Source organism: Delphinus delphis, chromosome 11, assembly GCF_949987515.2.
Source record: "Delphinus delphis chromosome 11, mDelDel1.2, whole genome shotgun sequence".
Taxonomy (NCBI): Eukaryota; Metazoa; Chordata; class Mammalia; order Artiodactyla; family Delphinidae; genus Delphinus; species Delphinus delphis.
In genome coordinates this window covers 46,399,265-46,418,504 of record NC_082693.1, presented here as the reverse complement: position 1 = coordinate 46,418,504, position 19,240 = coordinate 46,399,265, and positions in this window count along the sequence as shown.

The window sequence follows — 19,240 nt, the reverse complement described above, 5'->3', positions numbered from 1 at the left end:
TAGGAAAAGCGGTTAGCAGCTACATACCATTTTTTAAAAATCTTACCCCAGAAAATGTGCCTTATGTATGTCTGAACCACCTCTCAGGCTTACCCTACAAGAGACGCAAAACCAGGAACCAAAGGCTGAGGAGTCAAGGACACAGCAATGGGGTGTGGGGTGACAAGTAGCTGGGACAAGGCCAGGACCCGAGGTTCTAGGAAGACCTGACCGTACTTCTCGTTGCCAGCCTTGTGGTGCACTTTTCTCCTGTTCTAGACAGAGAGTAACCATTATGGATAAGTCCGTTTTAGTGTTTGCTTTTTATAAAGGCAAATTAAATAAAGCTATTCTTCCCTAGTGTTGCAGGCACTCATAGTCTTTACTTACCTTGTTTTTTTTTTCAGCCCTCTAATCTTTTCTCAGTCCCCTTTAAACCCAGACCACAAACACACGCTGTTCAAACCTGTGCATTTCTAACATACAAGACACGCCCAGGCAGTTGAAATTGAGAGACAGAGCTACGAGAGGTTTCTCAATGCTTCACAATGAGTCTGGTTCTTTCTTCTACATACGTGCTTCCCCGCCCTTCAGGTGTTTGAGGGGAAACTCCGGAGTGATGACCTCTCTCACAGACTTCTGACAGGCAGACAGGTGGTCAAGAAAGTGAGGCATCACAGGAACTCCATGAAAGTATGAAAGTACGACTTTGTCTCATGACAGATACAACTGGAATTCTAGGGACCATGACCAATCCCATCTCTCCTCACTGGGAACTTCCTTTACCCAGAAGAGGGCCCAATATTTTATTCAGGTGGACTCAGACTTTATGTGGAAATGCCCAGGAGAAGAGCATGAACCAGAACATGAAGTTTGGAGATAGAGTCCTATACTGGGACCCAGGTTTTATAATTTATCTGCTATATGGCCTTGAGAAATGTATTTAAATTCTCAAAGCCTCATTTTCCTCATCAGTAAAACAGAAATGGAAGCATAACACACATTAATGATTTAATGCTTGAATGGGCTGATATGAAGATTCAAAAAGATATGCCTATAAAACCCTTAGCATATTCCCTGTTCGTTTGTATGAAATACATTTATTGAAAGCCTAACTAAGCCAGGCATGACTGTAAGTGCTTCGGACCCAGCAGTGGGTGAGATAGACAAAAGTCCCTTCCCCTCTGATGCTTACACTCTAGTAAAGGGAGACAGCAATAAACAAAACAAAGAGATACAAGGTACTGAATGTTAACAGACTCACAGACTTCGAAAATTTTTGGTTACCAAAGGGGAAAGGTTGGGGGATTAACATGTTAATCCCAAAGTTTGGGATTAACATATACACAACTATTATATATAAAATAGATAAGCAACAAGGACCTACTGTATAGCACAGGGAACTCTACTCAATATTCTGTAATAACCTATATGGGAAAAGAATCTGAAAAAGAATGGATATATGTATATGTATAACTGAATCACTTTGCTGTACACCTGAAACTAACACAACATTGTAAATCAGCTATACTCCAATATAAAATTAAAATTAAATTAAAAAAGGTACTGAATGTTAAGTATAGAGTAAAATATATCCTGTGTCTAATATATAGAAAACTTTCAGCAACTGTTATTGATAAAAAATAGATATAATATCTCATTATATCAACACACTTGTTAGGTAAATACGTGAAGTATTTTTCACAGAACCCCATACATTATAGAAGCTTGAGTAACAAACAAATTAAGCTAGGGATAAAGGAATGTTGCATCTTCTGAACTTTTAGAGAAATGATTGAGCCCCAAATCTGAAGTTCAGTAATGTGGAATCAGCTCTTCAACTGACGTCACAAAAAGGAACCACATGTGCAGTTGCACTGAAGCTATTCCCCAAAGCTTATATAACTCTTTGGAGTGAGGCCATTGGGAAGCAATCCCTTGCTCTAAGAGACTCCATCACTATTTCTGCTCGAGCTACAGACAGATGTGAGCAGCTAATACTGTGTGTGTTGTGCTCAGTGGAGTTCCTTACCCACAGACCTCTCACATTTCTAAGGCTTTTAAAGTTTTATCTCATCAGCGAGTGTTACCTTGTCTCCATCACTTCCATAAATGGATGACCGTTGCACCAAACACTGCCCTAATCTTTTGCATGACTCTGAAAAGTCCTTTTGGTAAGTTAATAATAAACAATATATTTTCCACTTAAAAATCAAATGTCATTGTTTTCATAAGCACGGCCGTATGAATGTAACTGATTCCCTATAGAGTCAGAACAATGTTTATGATATGAAATAACCCCCAAAAAGCCATGGTTCAAGGCATCATGAAAACATAAGCTTGTCATATACAAACAAGCTGGGAACTTTTCCTTCTCAGAAAGGCTCTACAGGAAACACTAAATCTGCTGCTAGGTTTCAGCAGCTACATCTGGCAGGCTGCAGCACGCACTGCCTCGCTGTTGCTGGCAGCATCGCTCACTTTCTGGCTGGCAGAGCCCTAAGGAGGATGCTAGCAGGCAAGCAGGTTTGAGCTATGAAACTATGAGTTCATGTTAAACATAGAATTTACATGAAATGAACCGAGTCACAGTAAATGGAAAGGATTTATCACTTGGGAAGGAACTGTACATCTTAGTCTTATTTTTTTCCAATATTAGCTCCCTAAAATGTTTATAACTTGATTCTTTTCCCATGTACCATACACCTACTCCCTCTCTCTCATTTCCCCAGTTCTACACTATCTCAGCTGAATTCTTCACTCCTTTTGTTGGGCAGGCAATATCTCTGTATTTTTATCAATAAAACTAATTAGATCTGGAAGGAGTAGCATAGCATGGTGATTAAAGGTGAGCATTTAAAGCAGGAAAGATTTGCACTACTTACTAGGTGTGAGACTTTGGGCAAGATAATTAAAATCTCTAGATCTCATTTGCTTCATCTATAAAATGGGGATGATGGTATTTTTTTGTCTCATATCTCTGTTGAGAAGAGTATGAGGTAATGCACAAAGTATTTAGCATACTTCCTGGCACACGGGACTGATTTAAGAGAGTTTGTTTTCTTTTTAAAGGATTCAACTGTGGATGACTGCAGAGGGGGTTTCTCCATATGGTTCTAAGTATATGAATACATTTGGACATAAGAAGCAGTAGGTATATACGCATACATATTTATCAAACTGAAAGCAGTTGTTTAACATCTTTGTGAGTTGCTCACACATTACATCTGAATATCTCTTCATCTTTGTGAATATGAGATTGTGTCGTGGGTGTGGGTGTGTGAGGATAATTGGATCTAATATAAAATGGATGTAATCCCAAATGAGAGAGCCATTCGGTTCTTTCCTTCCAAGAGCCCCTTTGAATTTTCTGTCCTTATATTTTCGTACAGACACAATAGTTGGTAATTCCCTTTACATCCTACTTATCCCTCAACAATTCCATCCTTTGTTCTGCTTGTTAATTTCAGGAAGGATTCATCTTCGGTCTCACAAACCACCCCTTTGTTTGCATCCATCTACTAGTTAGAGCAGCTGGCTTTCCAAACAAGATCCAGGAGAAGTCAGCTGGTTCAGGAAAAATCCATAAGCCAATGGAAGACTGGTTTTAATTATTTTAGGTTGTTATCAAAGTAGTCAATTGCCAGGAACCTATAAAATTCATTTGAAACACATGCTCTTGAACCCAGGTATACCTATTTTTATCCCTGGATTGCAGGTTGAACAATTCCATTTATTTAAAAAAATATTTATTTAGTATCTGCTTTGTTCAGAAAACATACTCCTTTAGGACTGCAGGGATATAATGAAATTTATGGTTATAGAATGTTATTACTTTAAATCTTGAATCCCTTTAAATCTTAAATTTAAATCTTAAATTTAATCTTAAATCTCTTTAAATCTTGAATAGAAACTATCTTTCTGGTAAGTGTCAGAGAGTCAACTCAAACTAATATAAGGGGAAAAAACGTATTTTATTGAATCACAGAACTGAAAAGTATAGAAGTGGACTGACTTCAGATACAGCTGAATCCAGGTACCAAAATAATTATCATAATGCTCATTCTTACCATTTTTTCTCTCTGTCTCTGTCTCTGTCTCTCTCTAGCCAACCCCCAAATTCACAGCTCTTCTTTCTTTGTGTTGCATCCAGTCTTAATTAGATTCTCCCTTCCTGGTGGGAGGGATGGTCCCTGGCAGCTCTATGCCTTCATGATTATTTCAGTTTATATATTTTGGAAATTAAAAAGGGCTCACTTTCTCCTGGTTCCATGCAGTTTACACACACACACACACACACACACACACACACACGCATCCTGGAAAACTCTCCCCCCACCCTGCAAATTGGAAGGATGTGAGTTGATTAGCTTACTGAATGATAAACCTTGTAGAGTAAGAAGGAGAAAATTAACATGTTACTTTTTGGGTCATGTTGCAAGCTTTTCCCCAAACAATTCACTTTTAATGTCATTTCTATCTCTAGGAAAATATCTTTCCTTATTTTTTTCATACTTTGCATTTGGTTTTGCTCTTCCCATGGAAGAGTCTGGACCATCATTAAAAGTATCTGCAATACCTATTCACAATGCTTTTATCATGAGTAAGAAGGAGTAAGGTTTTACCATATGTTGAAGTACGGAAAAAGTTGACAGCTTTCAATGTATTCTCCCAGAGGGTCAGGTTGCTAGGTCTTGTGACTTTGTACGAAAGAGAAAATGGATGTTGTCATGGTTCTTCATAAGGGTGACATGGAAATAAATGAGGTTTTTGACTAAAGGATATATTTTAACCAACAGGCTGAATTCCAGAACACTATTATAAGCAATGAAGACACACTGTGGCCACAGAAGGAGAATTTTTCAAACACCAAAGTGCGTGTTTAGAGGTGGGAAATAATCAAAGGACGAGACTTGCAGGGGTATCCAACGTAAATTTTAAAATTAATGCATTTAGCACCTGTTTTCATAGGCTAACGACATAGGTAGAGATATGAAAATGTGATGCATCGATGCACTCAGTTCCTTTCAATTTGTTACATTTCATTAAATATTTAATCCAGAACAATTCCAGGTCATTTTGCAAATGAGAAAAAACTGAAACTCACAGAGATTACATGATTCACTTCAGATCACACAACAGGTAAGTGGCAGAGTCTAAACAAAGATCCAGGTTCTCTGACCCCCCCCAACCTCAAGCTGCTGTCCAATTTTATCAGTAAACATTCAGTTTTTACATCAACTACTTATATGTTTCCCATATTTAACATTAATACAAAGTCTGAAAGAAAAATCTAAATAACTGCTCCTCAAAGTTGCCTGTCTTTGAGCTGTTTATTACCAGCACTCCAGGAATAATCAAGAAAGTCTTGTTACATTTAAAAAAAAAAAAACAGGGTTTCCCTGGTGGCACAGCGGTTGAGAGTCCGCCTGCCGATGCAGGGGACACGGGTTCGTGCCCCGGTCTGGGGAGATCCCACATACCGCGGAGCGGCTGGGCCCGTGAGCCATGGCCGCTGAGCCTGTGCATTCAGAGCCTGTGCTCCGCAACGGGAGAGGCCACACAGTGAGAGGCCCGCGTACCACAAAAAAAAAATAATAAAAAATAAAAAAATAAAAATCAGGTGAACTAAACAGTGTGCTTAGCAACTTGGTTGATAGACATTCTGGCCCCAACTCCTTACCTCATCCCAAGTCAGTAACAAACAGTTCTAGGACCCACATGAGTCCTTGGTCCCCATGTTGAGTGACACTGATGTAAATTCTTATAAAGTTGACCTGGAAATCTGAGTACACTAAAGATTTTGCAGTATCTAGATGACAAGGAGAAAAATACCCCAATAATCACTATAAATTGTGACTCCAGAAGGTGTAGTGGCAAGAAGTGACATTCACCTGATTTTTCCTTTAGGGTTGAGGAAACACACATATTCCAGGAATGAGGTTAAAGCTGCCTCTACCTGGCAACTTGTTTCTCTTCACACGTGAAGACTCCACTCCCCACCAGCTCCCTCAGCCCTTGCCACTGCTACACACTTTTCACAAGGTTGTGTGCCCATGGCCAGGCGCATGCCATCAGGAGAAAGGGAATGACACAGCCAGGTGTCACCTACAATTTTAAGGTTAGCTTCAAAAAGGAAGTCGAAGAGAAGGTTTTATGCCAAATGAAAGATTCTGCTTGAAGATTTTATTCTCTCTAGTCTTGGAGGAAAATTCCTGAAAAATAAATAAAGTACCAAGGTCACTCACCTTTATAAACTGCCATTGAGCAGAGTAGGTAAAGCACAGGAGGCAAAGATATATAAGAAAAGGAATACTTAGAGCTGATTACAAACAGATTTTATCCTTGTCTACCTATGCCAGAACTTTCTATCAATTCATTTCAAAAACAAAACAAAGTTTGTACAATTTAGACACCTGGTTGAATTCTTTCCTTGGAGGGGGTCTATAAGAACACAGCTTTATATATATTCTTCAGTCATACATGCCTGCGCTAAAAATCTTTGGGAATTCTATGAAAACTGTGTTTGGATCCATTTAAACTATGGCATATTTTTTAGGGAGTGTTTCAGGAATTCCTAAAAAGTACATTGGATAGAATGTAAAATCAAATATGTCTTCCTCCAAATGACACAAAAACTTTCATTCAAGTATTGCCCAGTTGTTCTTCTGTATATTTCCAAGACAACTTCTGAAGATTAAATTTTACCTCATTTGGAATATGTACTTTTACCAGATAATTAAAATGGTCACAAAATTTGGGGGCCTCAATTACAGAAGAAACAAGAGCTATACTACTTAGGGAAGGGAGGAAGGGGAGAGGCCACCTCTGTCTGTAATGAATTAACACAGATGGCTGAATTTGAATTACTATCAAAACTGCTAATATAATATAACAGTAGCCAAAAATTAACTTCTAAAGGAAAATCTCGTTATTTAAACATTTGTTTTACATACGAATGTATTTAAAACTATGAATCATTAGACTGGAAATGAATGAGAAATGTACAAAATTTTACTTATACTTTTTCTGATATCAGAATTAATTTGTAGAGGTCTATTTGCAACTTCTTTTAATTAAGACGGAGGATTTAGGATAAGTAACAAAATAATGTTATTCCTTTTGCCAGCATTTCAGATTTCAATACAAATAAGTTCCAGTATTATCATGATAGAGAAAGAAAACTGAAGGAGTAGCTGAGTAAATTACGGTAATTCCCTTGACGGCATTTTATACAGGTATAAGATCATACTTACGCATAAAAAGGAACAATGGGAAAAAACTTCGTAAATAATGTTGATTGGAAAAAAGACTTGTATGTTTATTACATTAAGATATCATGAATGCTAAATGTTTATGTAGGGTTGAGATTTGATTATTTTCTGTTTTCCTTTTTGACACATAATTTTAAATTATAACTATGATGTAAATTGAAAGATAATATATATTATCTTTACAAATGGATTAACTAATAAAGTGGGCTTGAACATATTTTAACCCAATTTATGTTTTCTCAGTAAAATGGCGTAGCAATTTTGGAATAAATGTGTTTGGCTTAAAGACATTTTCTAATGAAGATGCATTATATTTAAATTTAGTGGCCATTTTATGGCCTACAACAGCAAATGAAGTTTTTATTTATTAGAAAAGATGAGCACTTTTTAATAAGAGTGATATAGTTCTAGAATAATTTTTAAAGTATTCCACTGGAGGTAGAGTATTCTCTATTCAGCCTTCACTCTACCCAGATAAACAAGCTTGAATAACAAAAACTCCACACAAACTGCCCCATCATTAACAGATGTACTTTAAATTTACCTATTGAGGACCACAAAAATCATCAATTTTTTTTTTTTTTTTTTTTTTTTTTTTTTTTGCGGTACGTGTGCCTCTCACTGCTGTGGCCTCTCCCGTTGCGGAGCACAGGCTCCGGACGCGCAGGCTCAGCGGCCACGGCTCACGGGCCCAGCCACTCCAGAGCATGTGGGACCTTCCCGGACCGGGGCACGAACCCGCGTCCCCTGCATCGGCAAGCGGACTCTCAACCACTGCGCCACCAGGGAAGCCCAAAATCATCAATTTCTATATCACTCTAAGTAAACCTAAATCTGTTTTCCTAAGCATGCTTATTAAACTGTAAAAGAGCAAGCAGAGCTACCAAATATTCATTCCAGAAAACAAACTCCATGAAGAGTGTAATTATTTTGTTCTTTCTTTAAATCTCCTTGCCAAGAACCCAAACTGGATTAAGTATTCAACACCAAGAGATTAAAGATGTATATCCCTGTAGCTACCACTGCACACATCTCCACATAATCACTGGGATTAACTTTCGAAGGAAGTAGATCAAAGCTTTATTTCCTTCTGGGTATCCGACAATAAAAGCCAAAGCTAAATCAAACTCTCATCACTTTTGCATCTATCCTTAACCTACTGGTTCAAGAATAATCAGAATATGTAAAAGATAAGGTCAGTGAGAAGGAAAGGAAAGGAAAAAAAAAACTATTTCACATTGAACAGTGATAACACGAGTCAAACAACAAAAACAAACAAAATCACGTGAAAGTTTTCAAAGCATCATCATCATCACCATCTTACGCTATCATTTAATGTTCATTTACCTTTTAGCAAAGACTCACTATTTGTGCATTTTAAACTACAGATAAATCAGCCCAGCTATTGTATATCAATTCTTGGCAATGAATGATGATGAATCTTTGCAATGAGCATCTTTACTTTTGCACAAAGTTTGTTGCAAACTAGATAATGTGTTTTTAGTTCCAGCCCAAGTTAAGAAGATTGGCTGCTGAATGGAATAACTTGGATTAAGCATCCACGATTCAACTCACTTTTTGTACTTATTAGTAAAAAACTTGGGTCTTTTATATATGTATGTATGCATGTATGTATATCTACACCAAGCTCCTCTGGAGTAGAGGTTTGCTTTGACTAAGTCTGTATTTGTACCCCTGGATTCCACTTCTGCCCTGGTGCTTGAGAGAGATCCACAGGGAATTCAAAGGGGAAGAATCTGGCCTTTTGTCATTAATATCCCTACAAGTCCAATAGGAAAACTAAAGCTCTTGGCTGTTAAACACATCATACACATCAATCCATATTTGATGAACTGGCCTTCTGTTACATATTAAAGAATAGATTTATTTTTCCGTTATTTTGATTCCCTTACTTAAAACGCCTTTATCAGCAACATTTGTGAGCAATAACAAAAATATACCAATACTGAAGAGACAGAAATATTCCAGGAAGAAACTCCTAAAAAGACAATTGTTTCCTCTGGGCATATTATAGACTTTGAATCTTCAAAAGATTTATCTTTTGCATACACTAGACATTCTAACTTGGTTAAAAAAAAAAAAAAAGGCCTGTGCTTTTCAGAATCTCCTTCAAAGCTTAGAAACATTAGGACCAATATTTATGAAATTATGAGATCTTGGAAAGAATGAGAAAATCTTCCAGACTTTGGCTACATTTTTATCTGAATCTAATTAAAAGATGGTGAAAAACTATCAACACAAGTCCATTTGGGATGAAAAAATAATGTTTTTATAGTCATGTTATTGTAATGGTATGCAATTATATTTTTCAATAATGCTTATGATGTCCAGAAGTTATTCACTCAATCATATCTTTTCTGCAACACAGTAATTATATAATATACATTTATTTTATACTTCCAAATGTCTTATTTGCTAATGTTTAAATTTCTCTCATATTAATCAGCCCATTGTTTTAATCAATCTAAAATATATAAAAATTAATGTTGCTAGAGAAAAGTAACATATTTCTCTTTTTCTGGAGGTGTATTAACCCTCTCACACTAATGAGGAACATACAAAACTGTATTTCTCACATAAACTTTGTAAGATAAAAATGGGACCTAATTGTGTGTCTCAGAAAATAATCTTACATTGCTATAAATTGTAACTGCCAGTCCGGGGACAATGCAACAGAAATTCAATTATTTGCAACCACATTAAACTCATAATAAGAAACACATAATCAGTTTGTGGTCCATGATTTCTCAAATTATAACTTAATAACCGAACGTACTTTATCAGATTTCTACATGGTGATCCACACTCTACAAGTCATGGAGAATAACATGGTCTCTGAGCAGCATCTCATCTATTAAGAAGTTTAACCACATGATCGTGAAATCATGAAGCCGATCTCTGAGGAAAGCAAATCATTCAATTTCTCAGTGCATAGAAAAGAAAGGAAGCATTTGGCTGCCCTCTAGGATTTATTTGATCTGTGTCTTATTTCTCTGCCTATTGGCTTGTGGTACCAAGTTGCTAGAAAATAGAAGCTTAAAAAAAGGTAATCATATAGAACTAGGTCAATGCGCTAAAGGAATAGGAAACAAAAATGATACTAGAATCCCTCACTTCCTGTGAAAAAAATCCTGTGCAGTAAAAAGGCACAAAGTTCTCCAGACATATCACCTTTTATGTTGGCAATTCACACCCTGCCCTTTCTGCCTTCTCCAGCCATTAATTCTTTACCTTCCTTAAAGTCTAGTTTATATGGAGAACATAGTGAAGCCAGAAAACAGCACTACAGCATGAAAAAAGTCATCCAGTTTCCATGATCATGTCTCTGTAACAGTGAACAGTTGAACCATTTTAATCACATGAAGAACAGATTTCAATTACTGCACAAACCCTGCTAGAATGACACCAATAGCATCAACACTGACAGCTAACCGTCGTTGAGTGTTGACTCTATCCCAAGCTCTTCCCCTCCATTATCTCATTTCACCTCTCAACTACCAAAGTGCAAATCCTATAATTTCTCTTTACAGCTGAATATCCAGAGACTGTGTACAGTTAGATAACTTTCCAATATTGCAGCTGATATTACATGAAGGCCATTGAACCCAGTGCTGGCATACTCTTGTCACCGAGCCATGCTGTCTCTTACTGTAGTCACTATTAAATCCATTAAATACATGGGACACAAAAATGATCACTTAGAGATTTTGCCATGAGCATCTGCAAATTGTGTCTTCAGATTTAAAAAAGTATACACAAACACATACAGAAGCATACACTCAGCTTTGTGTACTAATTTTTGTTTGATTACTCTCCATTGTACCTTTGGATAGGTCGTCTCAGAAACATAGCATAATTCCCCTGTGTTTAAAAGAACATTTTATTTGTGATAACAATGTGTACGTTATTCAAAGAAATGTTTCCAAGTCACTCTTTTCACATTGCCTTTTCCCATTTTCCAAATCAGCTCACCTTTGTGTACACCCTTATAGCCATGTCATTAGCTATAATAATGATTGATCTAGCCTCCTTGCAGCCTTTAGCCATCTGTGCAAGCACAACTTTCAACCCAGACATTTCAAGCATTAAACATATACTGGAGCTCTGTTCAATAGATCTTTCATAAACCCCCAGCTCCCAGCCCCAGAGAGTAAGAAAAGTCAGGTCATGAGCAGGAAGTAATGGAGACAAGGCAGTTTCTGAGCTGAAACTCAGACTCAAAGCTGGTTTATTGTTGTCATGACGACAAGTTCCACATGCCTAAAGTCACTGGTTTCTGCAAAGAATGATGCAGTGTCTAGCCCTACAGCTGGACATATAAACCAAATTAGTCTGTCATGCCTCTACCTGCTTTGTGGTTATTAGTGAAAAGAGCAATATATCACACGATCGGTCATGCAGCAGTTAAGCTCCGCACACACTGCTTTCTCAGATCTGTAACTCATTTTTTTCAGCTCCTCAGAATAATAGTTTGAATCTGGAGGCCAAGCGGGGGGTGGGGGAGGAAATCAAAGTAATCTGGCAGATATCTAAAATTCTTCAATGAAGGATAAAGCGGAAAGCAATCTATAGCGTTTCTCCATACTAACTCTACCTCAAGTTTTAAATCACACAAGCAGTAAGAGGGTCTCGCAAATTCTCCGTCAAAGAGCTCAAAACCTCATTGATTTGCAAAAGATTTCTTTTAAATGAAGAGGGTGTTTGGGGAAAGAGAAGCTAGGTTTGCCTGCTCCAGATGTGAAATGAGAGCCTTGAGAGCTCAACTCTCTTCCTTGCTCTCCAAGTGATTAATTGGATGACCTAGGGGAAGTAATTTAACCCAGCCATGGAAAAAGAAAATATGCACTTACCCACCAGAACTGGGTGTCTTATTTGCCTCCACACCTGCGCCATTGACATCACTCCTTCCTTAAAAACTTATAAAGACCCCCTCTTGTGCAACATACCCTTCCCCTCCCTCAGTCCCACGCTCACTTTTCTCTCCCGCCTGCTTTAAACCCTTCAAGTCTTATCACACCTATAAATATTTGATATTCCCCTGTCTCCTTCCTCCACCTGGTTCGGTTCTATCTCTGGTGTCTACTGGAAGAAAGCTGAAAACTAGGAAGCGGGTCCAGTCTGTCTTTGGCATCCATTCTCCTTATCCAATCCACTTGGGGCTCTTTTTCAGCATTTGGCATTGCCACGCTGTCCACACAGCTGTTTGGGGTTTCATTCTATAGTATCCAATCTGGGCTTGCCTTCCCTACAGTAGTCTAAAAATTCCTTACGTGCTCTCTCCTTCCTACTGTCAAAAGTCACTTTTAATCATTTCTCCCTATTTAACCGGCTTTGTGGGGTCAGGTCTCCCTAAAAGGAACTGGGTAAGGGGTGCCGCTTCCCCCTTTGTTTGCACATCCCCTGCACTTTGGGTGGAAACTATCACACCAATGAGCAGTCAAAGGCAGCAAGACCAGAAGCAGCGTTGCTTCTTAGGTAGGGTCTTGTGAGTTGGGGGTGGGGAGGGATGAGAGGGGGCTGCCCATATCACAGTACAATCCCATATCGATAATGAATTTAATATGATAATTAGTTCGCCTTTCCAGATAGCATACTCACATTGTAAAAGGAAAAGTCAGTTTATCCTAAAGGAATGAGTTTAATAATGGAAATTTCAGGTACTGTGGCAGCCGGTGAGAGAGACATTTTTGAGCCTGGGAGGTCTCTGAGGAAGTTGGATTGGGTCAGGTCTGGAAGTATTTGAATCCAGGTGTGGCAGAATTATTTGCAACTGAGAAGCATGTAGGACAAAAGACAATTAAAAGCACTGTGCGATGGCAGAGATCCAGCTAAAATATGAGTCAAACCATATCTCCTGGTATAACCCACACGTCTTTAATATGTTAGGTTCCTGTTCTTCAGCTGGCGGCACAGCATTGAACTCTAGATCCTTTGAGGATCCCTGTATATTGTTTATCATATCAGTATCCAGGATATTTTGCTAGAATTATTTTCATACTTAAAAAAAACCTCTTCATTAAAATCCACAATGACCCATCTGATTTATTTTATTTATTATTATTATTATTACTTTAACATCTTTATTGGAGTATAATTGCTTTACAATGGTGTATTAGTTTCCGCTTTGTAACAAAGTGAATCAGCTATACATATACATATATCCCCATATCTCCTCCCTCTTGTGTCTCCCTCCCACCCTCCCTATCCCACCCCTCTAGGTGGACACAAAGCACTGAGCTGATCTCCCTGTGCTATGCGGCTGCTTCCCACTAGCTAGCTATTTTATATTTGGTAGTGTATATATGTCCATGCCACTCTCTCACTTCGTCCCAGCTTACCCTTCCCCCTCCCCGTGTCCTCAAGTCCATTCTCTACGTCTGCGTCTTTATTCCTGTCCTGCCCCTAGGACCCATCTGATTTAGATGTGTGTTGTTTTTGCCCCCAAGTACTAAGAAACAAGTTTAACTTAACCAATTTTACAGCACCTCCAGACGACAGCAGCACACATTTGGTTTTTAATGGTCGTGAGGGCTTTAATGGGTTTTAGAACCGTTGAGAATATATTTGTTTTAGCAGCATGGCTTCTACACACAAAGACAGAGATTTTGAAAAGTATGCACAAAGTTATTGCTATCCAGATTTAGACTAATTGTCGTATGATTCTATACATAAATGTGAATATGAATGGGTGAAAATATATCTACATGATATAAAAATGCAATTACATTTTATTTAAAAGTAATTGATCACTAACTGGTCACTTAATAAAGCTCATGGTATATTCAGAGTACAGTGGTACATGAAGGACAGTTATCATAAATGATGTTTCTTAATAGAATGATATTTATTCTTTAATTACCCTAATTATAGCCTTAAATATGTTTTTGGAAGACAGATGGGTCAAAGAAGTGACCGGGAGTGGGGAGAATAACAGTAAGGAAGCAAACTTATAACCTTACAAGTGAGACTACTTTGTTCTCTACTTTCATTTGGAGAAAGCAAACAAAAACTCAATAATTTGGAAATGCCCTGAACAAATAAAATTAGTGAGCCTATTACTCACTAATTAGGAAATTCCTTCAGGGCTGGACCATTGTGCTATATCACTAAGCAGTTCATTCTTACGTTAACTAGTTCACCTTTCTACGTTCCACAGTCTATAACATGCATTCCTTACCCTAGTCGTACCTGCAAGTATAGACTGTCCATCTCAAGGGGCCTCACACGGGAAGGTACGGATGGCTCAAGAAACAAAAAGTACTGTTGGAAATGTCAGCAAAGAGTAAGACTGCCTGTGCATGGAAAGGTTTCTATAGACTGCCCAGAAAATTAAACCACCTTTACTTCCCCAGTGTTCATCTTCAGTCAAGCTCACAATATGCCAAGAGAGATATGACAATGGCTAGGGTTTTGTTTTCTCTTTTTTAAAAATATTTTTTAGGTTATATTAAATTTCTGCTGATACCTGAGAATAAAAATCATTTCATCACCATCATCAGCATCAACACACCATCCGCATCAATGTGTGTGGGAGGTGGCCTCGATCGTATTACACGAACTTCCATTCCCTGTTTTCCCCCACGATCTCCTCACTTCCTGGTTGCTATGGATTCCACCTGTGATGTGTAGTGTGTGATGCCTGCCAATCCATTCTTAGTACCCAGTACTGTGAGGAATGGAAGCAAGTCACTATCAGCATTTGAATAATCCACATATCTCGGTAAAATGCTTCTCTCTTTTCCATTCTGGCCTACCCACTTTTCGTTCCAACATGTTCTTCGTGTAAGACAGCAGAAAGAAGCACACTGGATACACCAGATTTAGTCTCTACCCAACTGTCCTCTTCACAGAGAAATAGTGACCTCGTGACTATTGTTGCTGCTGTGATTGGTTTCTCTCAGCTCCTTCCCTTTAGGTCCCAGACACCGTAACAAAGAGAACAGGGCCAGAAACTGTAAGCACTACCTCAGGGCATGCAATTGTCCTTCACCTCCATAGCCCTACTCCTCCAGTCAAGCCACTACACTCCAAATCTCTCTATGGTTAAAAACTGAAAGTCATTTCTCAACAGCTGAGGGATCCTACTCTCCCAGGGCCAAGCTAGACAGAGCCAGCCATTTGTTTTTCCTGTCAAACTCAACCAGCCCTGAGATATTTGATACAAAACTAAACTGCGGGTTACACAGTTTAGGCCTTAACTTGGGAGCCTAACGTGACAGGAAGGATTAATTGTAGCTAGGTGGACTGGAAAGAACAGCAAAATTAAGAATCAGAGAACCCCAGTTTCCTCTGCCAATTCTGTCCATAACCCTACATTCAAGCCAATTCACCTCACTGCCTTTAATCCAAAATTGAAACTTATCTCTAAAAACCTCCAAAATATTTTAAATCAGATAAATTATTTAGAAAATGAAGATAAATAAAATTCCCTACTTATCTCAGCAGACTTATGGGAGTATCTGATAAATTAGCTGTGTGATAACTAATAAGGTTGTTGAGTCGCTCATGACCTCAGTTCACAAATGTGGGAAAGAGAAACAGGGAACTATACTAGTTGCTGGCTAAGATTTCTTCCTAACCTACAATTATGTGATTCAATTAAAGTAATAAATATGTACGCTCTTTGAAATGTATACCAGTATTATCACAAATATGCATAGCATGTTTTTATTAAATGTCCAATAAATCGTCTATGTGGATGTAAAACATTCTATGTGGATGTAAAAAAAAATGTAAAAGTTTCAGCGTTTAAAGTACATTTTTGAAAAATATTCTGAGATTCTCTCCTTGGAGTATGGTCATTCCCATTTTGGAGGAATGAAGATCTAAAGTTTTCAAATTTTAGCAATCCTATAATTTTCACTGAGAAGATGCGCACCTAGTTCCATTTAATATTTATGGAGCACTTTGTATTTTCAAGACTCTTATAGACATTAATAAGATAGTCCTCATGTAAACCTGAGAAATCAGTTATTACCCTCATTGTATAGATGAGAAAATTGTAATATAGAAAATTAAATGAATTGCCCAAGATTGTAAGGCACATCAGTAAAAGGCAAAACTGCAAAAGGGGGGTCAGACTCTCAGCGCTGTGCTTAAACATGACTCAGTCAATTCTTCTCACCACAAATTTCCTTCTGTGTTTCAGCTTCTTTCTACCACTTGATACACACAGTAACAAAAACAAACCAACCCACACATTACTGTTTAAATTTTAATGTCTAATTTTGTTCTTATATATAAATGCAAGATATAAGTGCCATCCATTCATTTGCATTTAAAAATACACTTTAGGGACTTGCCTGGTGGTCCAGTGGTTAAGACACTCTGCTTCCAATGCAGGGGGAGTGGGTTCGATCCCTGGTCGGGGAACTAAGATCCCATATGCCACAGGACACGGCCAAAAAAATTAATAAATAAATGTTTAAAAATAGGAGTAGTTGAATAAATTATTGTATATTCATACTATGAGGCATTATGCAACTATTAAAATAGAATGCATTTAAAAAAATAAAAATAAACTTTAGTTCTGAAGTCAATTTAAAACTTTAAAATCAGCTTTCTTGATTTATTTATGTAGGTGGTATGTTAACAAGCACAATGTTTAAGATGTGTTTAAGATTCTCATTTTTAAAGACAGTTTCCCACTCTCCTATAATTCTGCCCTATGGAGGAAAGTTTTGGGTTGTTTCGTTTTGATTTGCTTGTCTTAGTTTTCTTTTTTTTAATTGGTGGGTGTGGAGATAAGGAAAAGTTTTTGCCTTGCTTTTAGATCAACATTCTGCCAGGGTTACTTCTTTTCTGCTCACTTTCAGGCAATAAATAACCCTATGAAGACATTAAAATGCCAACACAACCTCAATTCAGTCATTAGGTCATTCAGTCCTAGACAATACCCTAAAATATGGACATCATTAGAGGCCCATCATCTCCCTCTTTCCAGCCAAGACCTACCAGAATGGGGGCAGAGGTGGGGTGATGAAGCAATAGGAGAAAATTCTTACTTGGCTGGTACTTGGCTCACTCTGTGGAATTGGTGAGACGGACAGAGTTGGTTCTCAGAGCTCTTCAGAGGCTCCCACACTAGGTCCCTTGTGTCAGGATAGACTTGATGATGCTGTGGCAACAGCTAACCCCCCAAAATCATTGGCCCAAGACAACAGAGTTTAGTTTCAGCTTACTCACCAAGGGTGGGTGGGCAAGCAGGCTCTGTTTACTGTAGTCATTCAGAATTCTGAATTTCATTCAGAAATTTAAGTTAATGAGGCTCCACATCACAGCACATTCTTCTAAGATCAAGGCAGCAGAGGAAAGAGCACAGGGAGCAAGTGCTGCCTCTTTATACGTCTGCCCATGAGAGATGCGCAAACGTCCACTCACCCTCATTGGTCACACTGAGTTCATCAGGGCAGGGATGGATGGATGGATGCATGCATGCATGCATGGACTGGTTGATTTTACAAAGAAAATATTTTAGGGCAGGGATTTATAATCCTCCTGCAAGGGGAGGCACTGAATAAGGGAGAAGAGGACTGTAGGCCACCACCCAGTCTGGCTTCAACTCCCACGATACGGGGGCAGGTCTTCCACAAGACATCCCCGATGCGCACTACACTTCTGGTTACCCAGTGTTCATCCCACACAAACTCTCCCTTTGTGGGCTTTCATTCTGTGGCAGAAACATCTCCAGGCCTAAATTTCTATCATAGACTCTATATCTGTCCCCTGGATTTCATGTACTTTTAACCAGTCATCTTACAGAACCAGCATCAATTCCCAAAATAGCAGCCACTTTCTCTTTAAACCTGTCCTTATACCAGCACAGCTCACCAGGAAGCTGGTGGCACAAATATCCCCACAACTTCAGGGGTCACATATTCGGGTCCTTATCCCCACCTTCAAGCAGGAGGAACAGATTTACAATGAGGCAACAGCTCTCCCCAAAGAAATCTTTTTACAAATCCTTTCTACTTTTTACAAATCCTTTCTACTTTCTCTAGACTTGTACTCTTTTTGTTTTGGTTTGGTTTTTTTTTTTTTTTGGTACGCAGGCCTCTCACTGTTGTGGCCTCTCCCGTTGCGGAGCACAGGCTCCGGACGCGCAGGCTCAGCGGCCATGGCTCACGGGCCCAGCCGCTCCGCGGCACGTGGGATCTTCCCGGACCGAGGCACGAACCCGTGTCCTCTGCATCGGCAGGCGGACTCTCAACCACTGCGCCACCAGGGAAGCCCTAGACTTGTACTCTTAAAGCATTTGAGGGGATTTAAAAATTGTGGAACCAGCTCTTGGCAGTTTTCATTGACAGTTTTATATATGGTCTGTCTCTCTCTCACTTTGGTATCTGATATCTTGACTCTTCTGTTAAAATTTCCATATGAACACTCCAGCCTATACTTTTATCCTTACCATCAAGGCTGTATGGCTCAAAATGATTACTGCTGGTCATGTCTGAACTACAAAACTCCTGTCCCTTCTCTTTCTGGTAAAATTCCTGTGGCTCGCATTCTGCCGCTAGTGTGGACATTTGTCCCAGGTCAGGTCCATCATAGTACCTGGTTCCCCGGTCTCAATGAGTGGCTGAGGGATTAGCATGTGACCTGACCTACACAATTCAGGGTTCTTCCTTGTAGAAGGGAAAGGAGAACTGTTTTTCCCCCTCCTCTGATTTCTAAAGGAGATAGAACATCTACTTCCCATAAGAAGGCAGTGTTGAAGGGAGCACTGTTACCATGCCTCCACATGATAGGACGAATGGTTAATCTAATTGGTCAGAGCTGGACATTCATTGGCCATGTAGTGTGATGACTACTCTTAAAAACAAGTAATAGACTCCTCCATCTCATCATGTTGCCTGTTTTATCAATCTCTAAGAAACATAATGGTCTCTTCTTCTTCTTCTTGCTGCCATGCAAAGTTGCAAAGTTGGCGTCCATAAGATCTACTTTCTAGAGACAAGGCTGACCAA